Genomic DNA, 19,927 nt, shown 5'->3' on the forward strand with positions numbered 1-19,927 from the left:
CGTGTTTTTTACAGGACCATGTGTCCATGCACAACACACAAAGACTTGTCCGTTTTTTATGGCAGCAAGGATGACAAGGGTCAATACAAGTCTATGGCTCCGTGAAAAACACGCTCAGCACACAGATGGCATCCATGTGCGATCCATGTACTTTCCTTGTTTAACATTGCAAAGTATAGGAGAAGCTTTTTAACCTCTTTCTGACATCGGGCGTAATAGTACACCGACGCCCTCCCTTTGATGTGGACTCCGGCAGTGAGCCTACATCTTTCCTGGCACTTGGCAGCTGTTTTGAACAGCTGACATGTGCCCAGAATAGCCGCAGGTGGAGTCGCGATCCACCCACGGCTATTAACCCGTTAAATGCAGCTGTCAAACACAGACAGTGGCATTTAACTCGCTCTTCCGGCCATCGGGCCAGAAATCCGCACTCCGTCACATGATCGCGGGTCACCGGTGGGTTGGCGTGACAACTGAACGTCTCCTGGAGACTTCTATGGTTGTCACTGCCAACTTGCTCGTCCAGTGGTCAGCGCTCATAGCAAGTGAGTAATTCAGCTACATATAGGCAAACTGATCATCGCCTGTATGTAGCTAAGCCGATTGAGTTATTTCAGCTTCTAGTCTCCCATGAAGACTATTGAAGCATGCCAAAAGTAAAAAAAAAGTTTTTAAAAATATAAAAACATACATAAAAGTACAAATCACCCCCCTTCCGCCCTATTCAAAATAAAACAATAAAAAAACAAACTTTGGCCTCATTCACACATCAGTATTTGGTCAGTATTTAGTATTTTTCATCAGTGTTTGTATGCCAAACCCAGGAGTGGACCTTACATAGAAAAACTATAAGGCCGGAGTCACACTGGCGAGGAATACGGGTGCGTGAGAGGCGCAAAAAGCACGCATTAGACACGGACCAATGATTCTCTATGGGGTCACTCGCACCAGGCGTATATTTCTCCTCCGTATCCTCCGCTCCGTGCCACTCGCAGCATGCTGCGATTGTCAGCGTACTACGCCCGTAGCACGCCAATGCAAGTCTATGGGTGCGCAAAAAATACGGATTACACACTGAACACACGTGTGACCTGCGAGCAATACGCAGGTCTTTTGGCTGGTGAACAGGAAATGGGCCAATCCATCATCAGGAAGCGTAGACATGCAAATGAGCTCAAAAACCGCTCCAGACATCCAGGAAGTCAGCCTCCACGGAGTACAGCAGCATGGCGTCCACTTACATAAATGTGGAGATGCTAATTGTGCTGGTGCAGGAGCGTCCAGAAATATGGGACCCACGCGACGCAAACTATGCGAACCGCACAAGAAAGGAGGCGTCATGGAGGCGCATCTGTCGCCAGATGTACCATGACTTCGGTGACAGACCACGTGATGAGCAGCAGAAAATTCGTAAGTGCAACCATAAAAATATAATTAACGTTAGCGCGCGCTATAAAATGACTCTACAATCAGCCCCCCCCCTTCCTGGGCATGTAACTTTAGCCTCATGAGGCCGTTACATTAGGATGTGACACGTGGCTTCACACAGCCATAATTAGGGGTTAGGCCACAAGCTCCTCATCCTCCTAGCCACTAAAATTAGTTTCAGGGGAGCTAATGAGACCCTGGGTATCGGCCCAATTACATATGCCACCATGGGTAGAACGCACACCCCATAAGGCCCCATGCCTAGACTACTGTTTGAAAATGTGACCTCTCAAATATGTGATTTTGACAATCTTTCCTGTCACATTGCAGTGGAAGATGTGATGAAACGGTGGAGAAGCATCCGGGACCAGTACCGCCGGGAACGCCAGCAGCGGTCCAGGAGTGGGGATGCTGGCCATGTAAAGCGGAAATATATATATTATGACCGGCTGAACTTCCTCGCCCCAATTCTGGCTCTGAGACCGTAAGTACATACCTCACACCACATGACACAAAAACATTACACAAATACTTTACAGGGACAAAAATATTGATGTATTTTTGCCTCTGTTCTATTTCATAACAGAACTCAATCCAACCTTACGGATCGAGGAACGGCCTCAGAGGCAGAGCCCATTATTGATCCTGTAGGGGATGAGGTGGCTGGCCCATCTTCTCCCCCTACAAGAAGGATGTCTGAAGAGGAGGCATCACAAGACCACACAATGGCTGCCCGACACAACACACCACCGGGACGGTCTGCAGCTGCAACCTCACCCATCCTGGAAGAGATGGGCAACTTGAGCAGCAGCCCAACTTCCCAGATCAGGCCCTCCCCACAGGCTGCTCTTGCATCACGGCGAATAAGAAGAAGGCGCCAGGTCGCCATTCAAGAGAGCCGGACCCATGTGGACACTGGGGTGCTGAATTACTTGTCCAGAGTCACTACAGATGATGGTGAGGAGGCCTATGCACGTAGCCTCACCCTTTATCTCCGTGCCCTTACCCGTGAGGTCAGGCTCCGTATTAGGGGGTGTATTCAGATCCTGCTTGATGCAAGCACCCCCCCCAATACCCCATATGAGGTGTTTGAATTTCTGGAGAGGTGGCAGCTCTCACCAAGAAATTTAATGCGCATGAGACCATCCACACAGATGCTTGCTCAAGCAGGGTCTGAACAGCCCCTAATACGTGGGCCAACACCTCAACCCCTTCCTCCCCCTACCCATCCTTCTATTCCGCAGCCCCAAATGTCTTCATCAAGCCAACCCCACCAATATGGCCACTTGTACCCACCCAGTGTTGGAGGCTGGTCCCAACCTGGTTGGGGACGATCTGGCTATCTTGGTGGGTATGAGCCACGGGCCTACCAGAGCCAACAAGAAGCCCCTCACCATCATCATTATTACTCTGGGCAGTATCACCAACAGGCCCAGGAGGCTGGACAACAACAGCATCATGGGCAACAGTATGGCCCCACACAGGGCGATGTTGGCCACAATGTCCAGCAGCACCCACAGGCTGTTCCTCCCCGTTCCCCTTCCCCTACATATGAGGATTTATGACTCAAAAATTTGGAGATGTCCAGTGACATGTAACTGGTGCTTCTAATCTAGACAAAAAAACAGGTGTTCTCCTTCACCAACATTTAGAACATAATTTAACACTCACATTTTTAAACAATGTTTTCCAAACATATGAAACAATCCATCATAACAGGCAACGCTACCTCACGCCTTTCACACAGATATTACATGTGTGTATAAAAGAGAATATTTAAATGCGCTATGCTGTTTTTTACCTGAAAAGATGAAAATACACTAATCACTTGCTAATGCATAGGAAAGGCGTGCTTGCCTTTAGTTAAGTAGTCAACTTTGTTATTAGCATTCTCTAGTAAACCAATTTGAGGCGACCAGCATTCACAATATCACGCTCTCTCTATGTCTTAACAAGTGAGTTTTGTATTTTCATCCTTTCCAGTATAGCATGCTTAAATATTGTCTGTTCTACAGACAGGTAATATCTGTGTGAAAGATGTGAGGTAGCCTTGCCTGTCATGGTGGAATCTTTCTATGATTGGAAAACATTATGAGGAAATGTGAGTGTTATCTTATCAACTTTATTTAGGTGATGGAGCTCACCCTTTGTTGCCTAATCAAGGTTAATGTAGGCATGCAGCAATGTTGTAATTGCATAATGTTTGGTGCATTTTTTTTCCGTAATGTTAATGTTACAAGTTAAAGAAGGCCCAAAAGGTCATTTTGGCCATTGCCAAATTTGTGTTCTGGCAAAATTATGTTTGCCTTTAAGCAAAACAAACAAAAAAAAGGCAAAACTAAAAATTTGTCTACTCTAGTTAACGTCTCTGTGTGATTTCTCACTATCCATCACAACATACTTACAGACACCAACCAATGCAAAGAAACACTCATAGAATCATAAAAAGGCTTGAGTAATATATCTTTAGACACACTTTGAAAAAAAGAAATTATAACATAGACACAGCATTCTCTTGCCAAGACGTTGCCCCCTCAGGTGAGATAAAGTAATTCGTGAATATATCACGCACTTTGAGGCCAGAGAGCGGTCTACGTTGAGGGATGATAGGTGGTCTCACCCTGCGCACATTGTCCGGCCTACGCACAACACCATCAGAGGAGGAACAATCATGGATCCTGGTGAAGTTATGCAGAACAACACAGGCTTTCACAACTTCATTCACATTTTGCTCACTCAACTGAATGGCAGACTGGAGTACCCGCCATTTGGCACAAAGAATCCCAAAGGAACACTCCACCAGTCGCCTAGCACGTGATAGGCGCAAGTTAAAAATTCTGCGCCTGTGGTCAAGGTTGCGCCGGGGATATGGCCTCATGACATTACGTGATAACTGAAAGGCCTCATCTGCCACAAGGACATAAGGGACTGATTGTTCGGGGGAGCCTGGTAGCTGGCGTGGTGGTGATAGATCCAACTGGTTGGTGCGTAGCCGCCGACCCATTATGGAAGTATTGAAGACTCTAGAGTCTCCCGTCCTTCCATAGGCCCCAATGTCAACAATTATAAACTTGTATTGAGGGTCTACCAGAGCCAACAATACAACAGAAAAGTATTGCTTATAATTGAAGAATTGGGACCCTGAGTTCGGCGGCTTATGCACCCTGATATGTTTGCCATCCAGGGCCCCAATACAATTTGGAAACTGGCAGTCCTCCTCAAAGTCCCTTGAAATCCTTAACCAGTCTTCCATCCTGGGCTCGGGTAGGACCACCTGATGGAGTCTTGTCCAGATTTCTGCACATGTAGACCTCACTATGCCTGAAATGGTGGACTTTCCAATGAGAAACTCATGGTGGAGGGTGGCATAAGACAGGCCAGTGGACAGGAAGCTGTAGAACAACAGAAATAGTACAGGTTAGAATGGCTAAAGTAAAAAAAAAATCAGTTACATGCCGACCAAACTTGGTAGGAAATGAGAGATAACAACACACACATATGTGGTGGAACAATGACTAAGTGATATGCAGGACATATTAGATGTAACATTCTGCTGTGTCAGGTGAAACATATTTTGAGTAAGATGAGGGTATTAAACATTGTCCAAGAAGGCCAAAAAACATAAATTAACACACACATTATGAACATAGAGAATGTGGTTGTGGAGTACATACCGTATTGTGAGTAGAAGTCGCTCCTCTGCAGATATGGCTTTGCGCATCCTAGTGTCCTGAAAGGTGATCCCAGGGCGCACTGTCTCCAAGAGGCGATCAAATGTGGAAATGCTCATTCGACAGTACTGGTAAAATTTGTCCGGATGCTCCCGCAGAGACGAATAGAGGCGGTGAAAATGCCCTCTTGTGAGTCGTTGCCTCAAAAGTGGATGTACCCACATGCGTCTCCTCCTCCGCGGATCCACTATCACAGGATATGGTTGCCCAAAGCGCCGTGACAAAAGCCAGGTAAAGAGAACCTGCTCGGTTGTACTGAATGTCAGACCCTCTGCCATGCTGCACAAAGAACACCAACACACCTCGTGAAAGCAAGGTGAGAAATGTACAGAATGAAGGCAGCCACCTGTTTCTGAGTGTCTAAATAGGGTGCAGGCTAATGATTTAAATTGTTTGCAGGCCTCAAAACCGTTAAATGTCCATTTTGCAAGGCTGCGAGAAAATCTCGCCATACGGATTGCATACGGATTACATACGGAGACACACATGCGCAAAATACGCGACCTCACCTTGCTTACGGATGACCTACGGACCACTATTTAGTGGTCATTGATCCGTATTACGCATGTAAAATACTGACCATATTTTGCGCAGGTTAGTGTGACTCCAGCCTTATTGAAAAACTGACTCCTGTTCTGTGTTTGGAGGCACTCCTGGTTTTGGCATAAAAATCCTGATGAAATACTGATAAAAAATACTGATGTGTGAATGAGGCCATACACATATTAGGTATCGCCGCATTTAGAGTCGCCTGATCTATCAATAAAAAAAGGATTAACCTGATCGCTAAATGACGTAGTGAGAAAAAAAGTAAAAACGCCAGAATTATGTTTTTTTGGTAGCCGCGATATTGCATTAAAATACAATAACGGGCGATCAAAAGATCATTGAAAGATCATTGGTACCACTAAAAATGTCAGCTTGGCGTGCAAAAAATAAGCCATCACCCAACCTAAGATCACGAAAAATGGAGACACTACAGGTATCAGAAAATGGCGCAATTTTTTTTTAACTAAATGTGGATGTTTTTTCACCACTTAGATAATAAAGAACCTGGACATGTTTGGTGTCTATGAACTCGAAATGACCTGGAGAATCATAATGGCTGGTGAGTTTTAGTGAACCTAGTACAAAAAGCCAAATAAAAAACAAGTGTGGGATTGCACTTTTTTTTGAAACTTCACCGCACTTGGAATTTTCTTCCCGTTTTCTAGTACACGACATGGTAAAACCAATGGTGTCGTTCACATCACATAGCCATATTGACAGAGAAATAAAAACATTATGGCTCTGGGAAGAAGTGGAGCAAAAAACGAAAACGCAAAAACGAAAATACCTCCAGGGGTTAAGGGGTCAATTTCTTTATCGAGCCGTGAAAAATACTAATGACAAACTGATGGTAAAAATGGACACAAACGACACACTGATGCAAAACATTGATAACACCAGAACCATTTTTTCATAACACTATAATTTGTGAATGAAATCTAATAGTGATTTTGAAATGTGTTAAGAAAAATGCATAACAAATTTGCACTCTGTAGTGCTAAAGCATGTAAATATGTATGTAATATATGAAACATGAATAGCATTACTGCTCTAGATAATAAGAACAAATGGAGATACTTAGCACATAATTTGGCCAATCCATGCATGCCCAGCAACATGCTTGGAACCTACGTGTCTAGTGTGAACACATCTCTTTGGGCTCATACTCACTTGCGAGAGACTCGCACCATTCTCGCATGAAAAGTTGGCACTGCCACTGGCACTCGGACCGGAGCGTGCGGCTACATGTATTTCTATGCAGCCGCACGCTCCAGTCCCAGTGCCGGCGGCAGTGCCGGGTTTCCATGTGAGGGACTCGCACGAGAATCGTTGTCGTTGGCTGCTGGGCATGCATGAATTGGCCAAATTATGAGCTAGGTATCTCCATTTTTTCTTATTATCAGGAGCAATATTGCTATTCATATTTCATACGTTACATATTTACATGCTTTAGCACTACAGAATGCAACTTTGTTTGTTATATATAGAGATGGATATTCCTAATTCACCCCTGTACACACCAGTTTTCTGATTTGGAAGTGGCAATCAGTTTTTTGGTATTTATTCATGAAAAATTTATGTAATGAAATCAATCAAATTTACTAAAGACATTGGCTTATAGACAATCCTTCTTATAACCCCATACAACGTAAGGTTACCTTTTCAGGTGCCTTATTACAAAACTCTAATATCTATATATATAAAATTGAATGTATGTGTGTATCACCAACCAATCACGAAGCATCTTTCATTTCACCAGAGCTGTTTAAAAGAAGCTGAGCTGTGATTGGTTGCTATGAGCAACAGTTTTCCCACTCTACAACAACACCTCAGCAGACACTGACCGGGTGGGAGAAATCTAGCATCCCCAGGAACTTAAGCTTCCAGTCATTGTCTGCCCCCCAGAAAGGAGCAGAGAGCACATGACAGAAATGAATCACCCCCTCCCATGCCCATATACCCATCACACATCCTCCATCCCATAGGCACATCTTCCCTCTTAAAGGGATCTCCAGTATAGAAGTTAGGGCAAATCCCTCAGCGCTCTGATTCTGACCTCAGACTTCTGTTAAAGGGATCATTAGTATTGAAGTTTTCGCAAATCCCTCAGTGCTCTGATTTTGACCCCAGGCTTCTATTAAAGGGATCATTGGTATGGAAGTTAGGACCGTTCCACTCAGCGCTGTGGTTCTGACCCCAGAGTCTCTTAAAGGGATCATTGGTGCGGAAGTTAGGCAATTCCACTAAGTGCAGTGGTTCTGACCCCAGGCCTTGCTTAAAGGGATCCCTGGTATGGAAGTTAGGACCGTTCCACTCAGCTCTGTGGTTCTGACCCCAGGGTCTCTAAATGGGATCATTGGTACGGAAGTTATGGCAATTCCACTCAGCGTTCTGGTTCTGACCCCAGGCTCTCTTAAAGGGATCCCCGGTACAGAAGTGAAGGTAAATCCACTCTGCGCTCTGATTCTGACTCCAGGCCCCTCTTAAAGGGATCCCCGGTATGGAAGTTAGGACCGTTCCACTCAGCGCTTTGGTTCTGACCTCAGGCTGATGGGATAATGTGGGATATTAGGGGTAGTAGTCTCGTGGCTCTGGCTGATGGGATGATGTGGGATATTACGGGTAGTAGTCCGGTGGCTCTGGCTGACGGGATGATGTGGGATATTATGGGTAGTAGTCCAGTGGCTCCGACGGAATGATGTGGGATATTAGGGGTAGTAGTCCGATGGCTCTGACGGGATGATGTGGGATATTAGGGGTAGTAGTCCGATGGCTCTGACGGGATGATGTGGGATATTAGTGGTAGTTGTCCGGTGGCTCTGGCTAATGGGTTGATATGGGATATTAGGGGTAGTAGTCTGGTGGCTTTGACGGGATGATGTGAGATATTAGGGGTAGTAGTCCAGTGGCTCTGACAGGATGATGTGGGATGTTAGTGGTAGTAGTCTGATAGCTCTGGCTGACGGTATGATGTGGGATATTATAGTAAATGTGGCTATGCGGAGTGGGCGGAGCTCTACACTCAGCTTTATATATATAGATATAATCATTATTTGTTATAACTAACCGTAGTTAGTTACTATGCCCGGGCAGCGCCGGGCTCTTCAGCTGGTAACTGTATAAAAAATAAAGTAGCAGTTTAGAGGGAACCTGACAACCTATTAATGCTATATGAACCATTGGTGTATTGAATCAGTCTTGCTCTCTCATTTCATCCATATGTATTTTACTCTGAAACGCTGCAGCATTTCAGAGAAAACATGCATTTTAAAGCCAAGAGGTCAGTCTCCAGCACCTGCTCCCTGCCCCTCTGCCCTTGAGCGACAGGTCTCTCCCTACACGAGTATATAAGACCTGTCACTCAAGAGGAGCGGGGTGTGGAGAAATAGACAGAAACTGGTTTCTTCAACAAGTCACAGAAGCTGTACGGTCCCCAGCCAGCTTGTAAATGTGTATTTCCTCAGCAACACTGCAGCGTTGCAGAATAAAACATAACTAGCTGAAATTACAGAGCCGGTGTCGGATTCATGAACCAACTATGAAGTTCATTGTAAAGGGAATCTTTCAGTTTAATTAACCCCCTCAAGAAAATAGCATGACTGTAAAAGCTATGAGACTATGAGTAATGATATTCTTTTATTTACCAAAAACGCTGCAGTTTTGCTGACAACGTATCTGGGCACTGTTGCCTTGTAGATAGGGGGCTTGGGTTCTAATTCCATCAAGGACAACATCTGCAAGGAGTTTGTATGTTCTCTCTGTTTGTGTGGGTTTCCGCCAGGATTTCCAGTTCATTTCCGCACTCCAAAGACATACTGATAGGGAATTTAGATTGTGAGCCCAATAGGGACACTAATGATAATGTCTGTAACGCGCTAACGCGCTGTGGAAATAATGGTGCTATAGAAAGTGAGTAAAATAAATAAGCTCCACCCTCCACTGGGTAATTGAAATGCAACAAACTGTCAATCACCTGGAGAAGGTGATAATTACTTATGTTCTCATAGATAACATGTCACGATTGGACTGACGAGTAAACTGGGACCAGGGGCACCTTTTCTGGCCCTGACACTAGGGGGCACCCTAACTCACCCTGTTCCCCGGGATACCTCAGATGGCGAGGATGCCGGGGCCTCCGCCCTAGCCCTGTCTCCTAGCTATAGCCCTGTGTTTGTCCCCCTCCCGGAGAAGAGAGGCGCTACCGTGTACCGAAGTACACCAACCCGACAGACAGGGGAACAAGACAAGGGTAAAAAAAGTTCCACTCACAAATAATTCTCTCACAAGCAACAGAGGTATACACCAGGGTGTGAAGGATGGGGGAAGAAAACAAAGCAGGAATGGATGAGGAATCTCCAAGCATACAAACCACACAGTTGTTGCACAATAAACTCCTCCAGCACTCCTAACACCAGCTCCTCTCCAGATCCTTGAAGCAAATGCTATCTCAGACAAAGATCTGGCCTGTGGACCCAGTCTTTATAGGAGAGAGAAGTGGTTAACCCAGCACAGCTGAAGCAGGGATTTCCACATGACCGATTAACCCCTAACCTGCTGAAAGCAACAAACACCCTTAAAATGCCGGAGAAGTGCTTCTTCTCAGCGGCAAAGCAGGAGCCACAAGACACTGCGGTCTACTGGCTCTGTTCTGTCGCAGTAACCCCGTGACATAACATAGTCCTGTAATCAGTTTAGTGGGGGGTTTCAATGAACTGAGATTCCATTTGACCAGGAAAATTGCAGACAACTGGCCGGTCACCAAGGAGATATTTTAACAATAGTATTGTTGCAGTCTATGTATGATTTATAACATTTTCCTACATTTAAATTACTAATATAGATTTAGAATTTCACAGCTTGGTAGAGAAAATAATTGGCTACTGTACTGTGAATCCATGTACGCTGCCAACTAAAGAAAGCTGATATTTTCAGTTGGCCCTTAACAGTGCTCCCTGTGTGCAGTACAACCTTCCGAACACGTTGTGCTGCCCTGTAAATTCCACCAGCATCTTATCTTGTTGTAAGGCTTCCCTGTGCTCCTACGTCAGAAGGTTTCATTTACAACTAGAACGAAAGAAGCCTATCGCTCCAATTCATTGTCAGGATACCTGTTCTCCAAGATCCTCAGTGAGAGAAAAGCCCTATGCAGCCATGAAATACTATACCTGGTCCACTGGGTATCTTATTGCCGTTTATCTTTAAGTGTAATTCCACTTTGGAGTACCGTACTCGTTTTCCATGAGTACAAACCACTGGCTAACTTCTCTAATGTACTAACATTACAGATGACAGAAAATGTTCAGTATCAGTGCTATATTAATGTAGTTCAGTAGAACTGCCATGTTTGTTGCTGCAATAAATACAAATGCTAAAATATGTTCAGACAACAGCCATGTGAAAGCAACCAGTGTTTTTTCTTTATTCTTGAGTCAGTTCCAAAATCATCTAAAAAAAGTCACACACTCCCCAACAAAGGTTGGTGAAACACACCTCTGGCTTAACTGCGGAGACGCACATGATGAGCATCTTTCCAGACCGCAGCATGTCAATTTATGTAGCGGAGACACTCAGTCTCCGCTGTGTAAATTACCCATAGACTTTCATTAGATGCGGTAAAACCGCATTATCTTTCTAGTCACATGCGTATTAAGTGCAGGAACGCAGCTTACTACGCATGTGTACTAATTAAATAATGTTGTACCTTGTTTCAGCCAGAAGTACACGTACACTGCAGTTCTCATGATCAGCTGATCGCGAGAACTGCAGTGCATGTGACTGCTGGGGACGGGGTTATCTCCTCCGGTGATCATCTTCAAGCTTTGCTGCGTTCTGGATGTCAGGTTGAGTGGTGGCATAATACCACCATTCATCAAAAGGCATCCAGATGTAGCACAGCTGGACTCGTCGTGGGACAGTATGTATATCTTCTCGCTGGACAGGTAAGGACTGTTGCTTTTTTATTTTAATTCCCTGTAATAATTATAGGGGATAACTCAGGAGTCTCTGTGCATGGAACAAGATGACTACAGGACACAGTTTTATAAGTGATAAAGTCTATATTAACACACGGTGATACAACAGATGCAGAAAGAAACTCAAGTCCATAACACTTGGAGAAAATATAAGAAGCAGCTTAGCAGTCTATAGGAACTTTAGAGGAAGATGCAATCAAGCAAAAAGTCTATGACCACAGTTATTTCTTGAGGATACTTGGCATGAATAAATCCTTGTCTTAGTCCAGACACAGATAGGTAAGCTTAAAAGGCAGTTCAAATCTTATCTTAGCTTGACCAGGAAAATAGTCTCAGGCTCTTGCAGAGCAGGAACAGCTTACATGTCCAGCAAATGCAGATGAAGTGAAACACGAGCAGCAGAGGAAGAAGAGTTCTGGAAACTGGAGTATGCAGCAGGAACTCAGAGCAGAGCAGCAGGATCACCACACAGGTTCACAGGAGCCGGTATATAGCCAGGGAGCAATCAGCGGTCAGGAGCTGGATGCAAGGCAGAATACTCAAGCACAGACTGAAGGCTGGGGTGGAGTTTTATAGCAGGAGGACACAATGCACATGAGACCAAGGACACCATCTTGGAAAAGGGCAGTAATGCAAAAAGGTAAAAATGTTCAGAGTCCTGACATTCTCTTCCAGGAGACAAAGGCATTGGTGGAATAGGTGATGCTGTAAGTATGGTTTAATTAAGCTCTATTAACCCCTTTACCCCCAAGGGTGGTTTGCATGTTAGTGACTGGTACAATTTTTACTATTCTGACCACTGTCCCTTTATGAGGTAATAACTCTGGAACGCTTCCATGGATCCCGGTGATTCTGACATTGTTTTCTCGTGACATATTGTACTTCATATTAGAGGTAAAATTTAATTCATATAACTTGTGTTTATTTGTGAAAAAAATGGAAATTTGGTGAAAATTTTGAATTTTTATGCCCTTAAATCACAGAGATATGGCGCACAAAAAAATTAATAAGTAACATTTCCCACATGTTTCCTTTACATCAGCACAATTCTGGAAACAAATTTTTTTTTGTTAGGAAGTTATAAGGGTTAAAAGTTGACCAGCGATTTCTCATTTTTACAACACCATTTTTTTTTGGGGACCACATCACATTTGAAGTCACTTTGAGGGGTCTATATGACAGAAAATACCCAAAAGTGACACCATTCTAAAAACTGGACCCTTCATGGTGCTGAAAACCACATTCAAGAAGTTTATTAACCCTTCTGGTGCTTTATAGGAATTTTTTGAATATTTAAAAATAAATGAACATTTAACTTTTTTTCACAAAAAAATTATTCCGGTCCAATTTTTTTTTTTTACCAAGGGTAACAGGAGAAATTGGACTGCAAAAGTTATTGTGCAATTTGTCCTGAGTTCGCTGATACCTGATATGTGGGGGGAACCACTGTTTCGGCGCATAGCAGAGCTTGGAAGGGAAGGAGCGCCGGTTGACTTTTCAACACAGAATTGGCTTGATGCCATATCGCATTTGGAGAGCTCCTGATGTGCCTAAACATTGGAACCCCCCCACAAATGACACCATTTTGGCAACTAGACCCCCCAAGGAACTTATCTAGATGTGTGGTGAGAACTTTGAACCCCCAAGGGCTTCACAGAAGTTTATAACGTACAGCCGTAAAATTAAAAAGTCATATTTTTTCCACAAAAATCATATTTTTGCCCTCAATTTTTTATTTTCCCAAGGGTAACATGGGAAATTGGACCCCAAAAGTTGTTGTCCAATTTATCCTGAGTATGCTGATACCCCATATGTGGGAGAAAACTACTGTATGGGCACACGTCGGTGCTCGGAAAAGAGAAGTAGTGACGTTTTGGAATGCAGACTTTGATGGAATGGTCTGCGGGTGTCATGTTGCATTTGGAGAGCCCCTGATGTGCCTAAACTGTGGAAACCCCCTACAAGTGACCCCATTTTGGAAACTAGACCCCTCAAGGAACTTATCTAGATGTGTGGTGAGCACTTTAAACCCCCAAGTGCTTCACAGAAGTTTATAACTATAATGACTCATGGAAAAGTGCAATATTAAAAACACTAAATTACAGTAAAATAGCTGCACACATGGAAGGTTCAAGGACAACTCGGATAATGAAATCAAAAACAACGAAAGAAACCGAAGAAATGTCCAATAATAATAAATTTAATAAGTAAATGTAATACAAGTAAATATAAAATAAAAAGGGGGAGAGGCCAATGCCATGGAATAGGCACTACCGGGGACAAGAAAAGTTCTATGCCATGTATAAATACATATAACACACTCCAAGAGGTACAATAAAAAATAAAGTGCTTGTGCTCAATCACTACATTAATATGTGAACTAACATATAGAACTCAGGCATACTTATATAAAGTGCTAATGCATGTAAATTAGTGCAGCAAATAACAAATAAATAAAGTGTGGTGCAATGGGAGAGCTACACAAGAGCTCTACTCCAACAAAGTGAGCATATCAAAAATGCTAGAGTCAAAAAAAAGGTGTCACCCCTGATGAAGGTACGCCGAAACGCACGTCGGGGCTGGCAAATCCCGGGGACTTCCGCAGCACAAGAGGTATAGCAAGAAACTTTCATTTTTACACCTTTTTTGCCTATAGCATTATTGATATGCTCACTTTGTTGAAGTGTAGCTCTCCTATTGCACCACACTTTATTTATTTGTTATTTGCTGCACTAATTTACATGCATTAGCACTTTATATAGTTATGCCTGAGTTCTATATGTTAGTTTACATATTTATGTAGTGATTGAGCACAAGCACTTTATTTTTTATTGTACCTCTTGCAGTGTGTTATATGTTATACATGGCATAGAACTTTTCCTGTCCCCGGTAGGGCCTATTCTATGGCATTGGCCTCTCCCCCTTTTTATTTTATATTTACTTTTATTACATTTACTTAATAAATGTATTATTATTGGACATTTCTTTGGTTTCTTTTGCTGTTTTAGAAGTTTATAACGTAGAGCCATAAAAATAAAAAAATCATATTTTCCACAAAAATGATATTTTTGCCCTCAATTTTTTATTTTCTCAAGGGTAACAGGAGAAATTGGACCCCAAAAGTTCTTGTGCAATTTGTCCTGAGTAGGTTGATACTCCATATGTGGGGGTAAACCACTGTTTGGGCGCATGGTAGATCTTGGAAGGGAAGGAGCACCGTTTGACTTTGTCAACGCAGAATTGGCTTAAATTGAGATCAAACGCCATGTTGCATTGGAGAGCCCTTCATGTGCCTAAACAGTGGAAACCTCACAATTCTAACTCCAACCCTAACCCCAACACACCCCTAGCCCTAACCCTAGCCCTTACTGTAACACACCCCTAACCCTAATCCCAATCCTAACCCTAACCCTAGCACAACCCTAACCCTAGCCCTAATGCTACCCCTAACCCTAACACATCAATAACCCTAATCCCAAGCTTAACCCTAGCCCTAACCCTAACACACCCCTAACCCTAACCCTAGCCCTAATACTAACCCTAATGGGAAAATGGAAATAAATACATTTTTTAATTTTATTATTTTTCCCTAACTAAGGGGCTGGTAAAGGGGGGTTTGATTTACTATTTATAGCAGGTTTTTATGTTTGGAGCTGTCACACGCTAAAAGATGCTTTTTATTGTAAAAATAGTTTTTGCATCACCACATTTTGAGAGCAATAATTTTTCCATATTTTGACCCACAAAGTCATGTGAGGTCTTATTTTTTGCGGGACTAGTTGACATTTTTATTGGTACCATTTTCATGCACGGGACATTTTTTGATCGCTTTTTATTCCGAATTTTGGGAGGCAGAATGAACAAAAAACAGAATTTCATGAATTTCTTTTGGGGGGGCGTTTACACCTTTCCGTGTGTGGTAAAATTGATAAAGCATTTTTTATTCTTCGGGTCAGTACGATTACAGCGATACCTCATTTATATTTTAAGTATATAAGTTTTGGCGCTTTTATACAATAAAAACAATTTTGTATAAAAAATAATTATTTTTGCATTGCTTTATTCTGCGAGCTATAACTTTTTAAATTTTTTGCTGATGACGCTGTATGTTGGCTCATTTTTTGCGGGACAAGATGACGTTTTCAGCGGTACCATGTTTATTTATATTTGTCTTTTTGATTGTGTGTTATTGCACTTTTTGATCGGTGGTAGGATGATAAAGCATTGTTTTTTGCCTTTTTTTAAGGGGTTCACTAAAGGGGTTAACTAGTGGGACAGTTTTATAGGGTGGGTCGTTACGGACACAGCGATACTAAATATGTGTACTTTTATTGTTTTTTTATTTACAAAAAATAATAATTTATTAGGGAATATTTTTTTTAATTTATTTATTTAGGAATTTTTAAAAAAATATTTTTAAACGTGTTTTTTTTTTCACTTTATTATATTGTCCCAGATGGGGACATCACTTTAAAGTGTCAGATCGCTGACACTGTGTCAGATCAGCAATCTGACAGGCACTGCAGGAGGCTTTCTCAGCGCCTGCTCTCAGCAGGAACTGAGAATGCCGCCTTCCTGCAGGACCCTGAAGGCCTCCACAGCCATATTGGATCCAGGGGCCTGTAGGGAGGAGACCCTGTAGTAACGCGAGCACATCGCTTTGCTCCGAGGGTCTCAGGGAAGCACGCAGGGAGCGCCATCTCTGTGCGATTCTTCTCTGTGCCCCCGGTAATGTGTTGGGGGCGGTCCTTGAGTACTGCAGTAATTCGTTTGTAACCTTGGCTAGATGTGTGCCTTGCCACAATTCTGTCTGTAAGCTCCTTGGCCAGTTCCTTTGACCTCATGATTATCATTTGGTCTGACATGCACTGTGAGCTGTGAGGTCTTATATAGACAAGTGTGTGCCTTTGCAAATCAAGTCCTGTCAGTTTAATTAAACACAGCTGGACTCCAATGAAGGAGTAGAACCATCTTCAGGAGGATCACAAGGAAAGGACAGCATGTTGTCACGATCCATTTTTGGATCTGTGTCAGTGTCTGGACTCTCTTATATAAACCTTTTTCCTTTCTGGCCCTCGGGGGTTAATATTGGTTTTTGCCCCCAGTGGCCGCTGGTGTTACTACAAGTTTAGTGAGTTTGCTGGTGGGCTTTCCCCTCAGTGGCTGCTGGTGTTACTATAACTTTAGTTAGTCAGCTGGTGGGTTTTCCCCCGATGGCCGCTGGTGTTACTGCATTGTATTAATTATCTATGCAGGTGGGTGCCTCTCCCACCTCCCTTTATAAGGCCACCTGGTGCTGCAGCTCTCTGTTGGTAGTACAGTTCATTTGGAGACCAAACTTGGTGAAGACTGGACCTACCTGGTGCAGAGGGGGTTCAGTGTATTTGGAGCAGTGGTGATGCTGCTGAAGAGAGGAGCTATCAGGAGCAGTGGTGCTTCAGCTGAATGTTGTCAAGTGGCTAACTCTGCTGTCCAGGAGCATTGCAGCAGAGCAAGCTAAGTTTTGTTTTTTAGTTGCTTTACCCCTGTGGTGCCTATTTTATGTTTTCTTTTGTGTTATTGGTGCAGTACACTTTATTCTCTGTCTCACCTCCTGGGGAGGGGGTTGGGGGTTTAGCTCAGGGCTTAACAGGAGATAGGGACAGGTCAGGGACTTGGGCCTCACTACCATCAAGTGTACCCCCAAGTTTAGGAAAGTCAGGGCACCTCCTTATCCTGAGGGGCAGTTCAGGGGCCCTGGTTCCTCTTCCCCTGTCTTCCCACTACTGCCCCGTGACACAGAGTCTGGACTCTCTTATATAAACCTTTTTCCTTTCTGGCCCTCGGGGTTTAATATTGGTTTTTGTCCCCCGGTGGCCGCTGGTGTTACTACAAGTTTAGTGAGTCTGCTGGTGGGTTTTTCCCCCCAGTGGCCACTGGTGTTACTGCATTGTATTAATTATCTATGCAGGTGGGTGCCCCTCCCACCTCCCTTTATAAGGCCACCTGGTGCTGTAGCTCTCTGTTGGTAGTACAGTTCATTTGGAGACCAACCATGGTGAAGACTGGACCTACCTGGTGCAGAGGGGGTTCAGCGTATTTGGAGCAGTGGTGATGCTGCTGAAGAGAGGAGCTATCAGGAGCAGTGGTGCTTCAGCTGAATGTTGTCAAGTGGCTAACTCTGCTGTCCAGGAGCATTGCAGCAGAGCAAGCTAAGTTTTGTTTTTTAGTTGCTTTAACCCCGTGGTGTCTGTTTTAACTTTCCTTTTGTGTTATTGGTGCAGTACACTTTATTCCCTGTCTCACCTCCTGGGGAGGGGGGTTGGGGGTTTAGCTCAGGGCTTAACAGGAGATAGGGACAGGTCAGGGAGTTGGTCCTCACTACCATCAAGTGTACCCCCAAGTTTAGGAAAGTCAGGGCACCTCCTTAGCCTGAGGGGCAGTTCAGGGGCCCAGGTTCCACAACTCCTGTTTTTTTCCTACTGCCCCGTGACACATGTGATTTAAATAGGAGTGTCTGAGCAAAGGGTCTGGATACTTAAGACCATGTGATATTTCAGTTTTTCTTTTTTTAGTAAATTAGCAAAATTTCTACATTTCTGTTTTTTTCAGTCAAGATGGGGTGCAGAGTGTACATTAATGAGAAAAAAATTAACTTTTCTGAATTTACCAAATGGCTGCAATGAAACAAAGAGTGAAAAATTTAAAGGTGTCTGAATACTTTCTGTACCCATTGTATGTGGGATGTACCATAGGTGAACTCAAAAAACGCATCCAAAGCAATCTATCGGATGTGGTTATCACATCCGCACTTAACATGTCTGCGGTGTCTAAACACTTTTCACAAGTACATGGTAGAGATCTGACCTCACTAAAATCTAAAGCCAGTGAACAAGTATAGAATTCTATGAGAGGTGGTAATTTCAGAATAGAGGTTCTCAACAGGAAGTCATTTTGGATTTTTGTATTAGATTCTAGATTTCCTACAGGACTAAACATTCAACATGATTTGATCTTGCAATACATACAGTGGGGGAAAAAAAGTATTTAGTCAGCCACCAATTGTGCAAGTTCTCCCACTTAAAATGATGAGAGAGGCCTGTAATTGATATCATAGGTAAACCACAACTATGAGTGTCAAAATGAGAAAAATCCAGAAAATCACCTTGTCTGATTTGGCAAGATTTATTTTGCAAATTATGGTGGAAAATAAGTATTTGGTCATTAACAAAAGTTCATGTTAATATTTTGTTGTATATCCTTTGTTGACAATGACAAAGGTCAAATGTTTTCTTTAAGTCTTCACAAGATTGGCACACACTGTTAGGGCGGTTTCACACGTCCAGATATTTCCCGTACCGGTAAACACGGTCCTGGAGCAATCCGTGTCCGTGTGTCCGTGTGGACACGTATACCATCCGTGTGTCATCCGCTTGCGATCCGTGTGTACGTGTTTTCCATCCGTGTGCTGTCCGTGTGTCCTCCGTGTGCTGTCCATGTGAATACGTATCCAAACCTAAGGTTTCTATGTCTAAATGAAGGGTTAAAGCGTCAATTTAATGCTTTAAAATGGGAAAGGTGTGAGCCATTAGTGATGAGTGTTTCAAAAATTGACAAAAGGGTTAATACAATGACATACAGTGGGGCAAAAAAGTATTTAGTCAGTCAGCAATAGTGCAAGTTCCACCACTTAAAAAGATGAGAGGCGTCTGTAATTTACATCATAGGTAGACCTCAACTATGGGAGACAAACTGAGAAAAAAAAATCCAGAAAATCACATTGTCTGTTTTTTTTTCCTTTTATTTGCATATTATGGTGGAAAATAAGTATTTGGTCAGAAACCAAATTTCATCTCAATACTTTGTGATATATCCTTTGTTGGCAATGACAGAAGTCAAACGTTTTCTGTAAGTCTTCACAAGGTTGCCACACACTGTTGTTGGTATGTTGGCCCATTCCTCCATGCAGATCTCCTCTAGAGCAGTGATGTTTTTGGCTTTTCGCTTGGCAACACGGACTTTCAACTCCCTGCAAAGGTTTTCTATAGGGTTGAGAAAATTTTAATATTCCCCAACCATGTGTGCTTCCTGGAGCCTCATCCCCACCTGCACCATTTATTATGGTTGCTGATAAGGGTTTTGCACTGTCCAGGCATGTTCTTCGGCCATTTCCACATCGACGTTTGGACACCCGTAGGCGCATTTTTAACATGCGACTCATGAGAGCACGTCGAATGGTTGAGTGTGCTTTTGGGATCTTTACTAGTA

Source organism: Dendrobates tinctorius, unplaced genomic scaffold, assembly GCF_039654945.1.
Source record: "Dendrobates tinctorius isolate UK_male_01 unplaced genomic scaffold, ASM3965494v1 ptg000060l, whole genome shotgun sequence".
Lineage (NCBI taxonomy): Eukaryota > Metazoa > Chordata > Amphibia > Anura > Dendrobatidae > Dendrobates > Dendrobates tinctorius.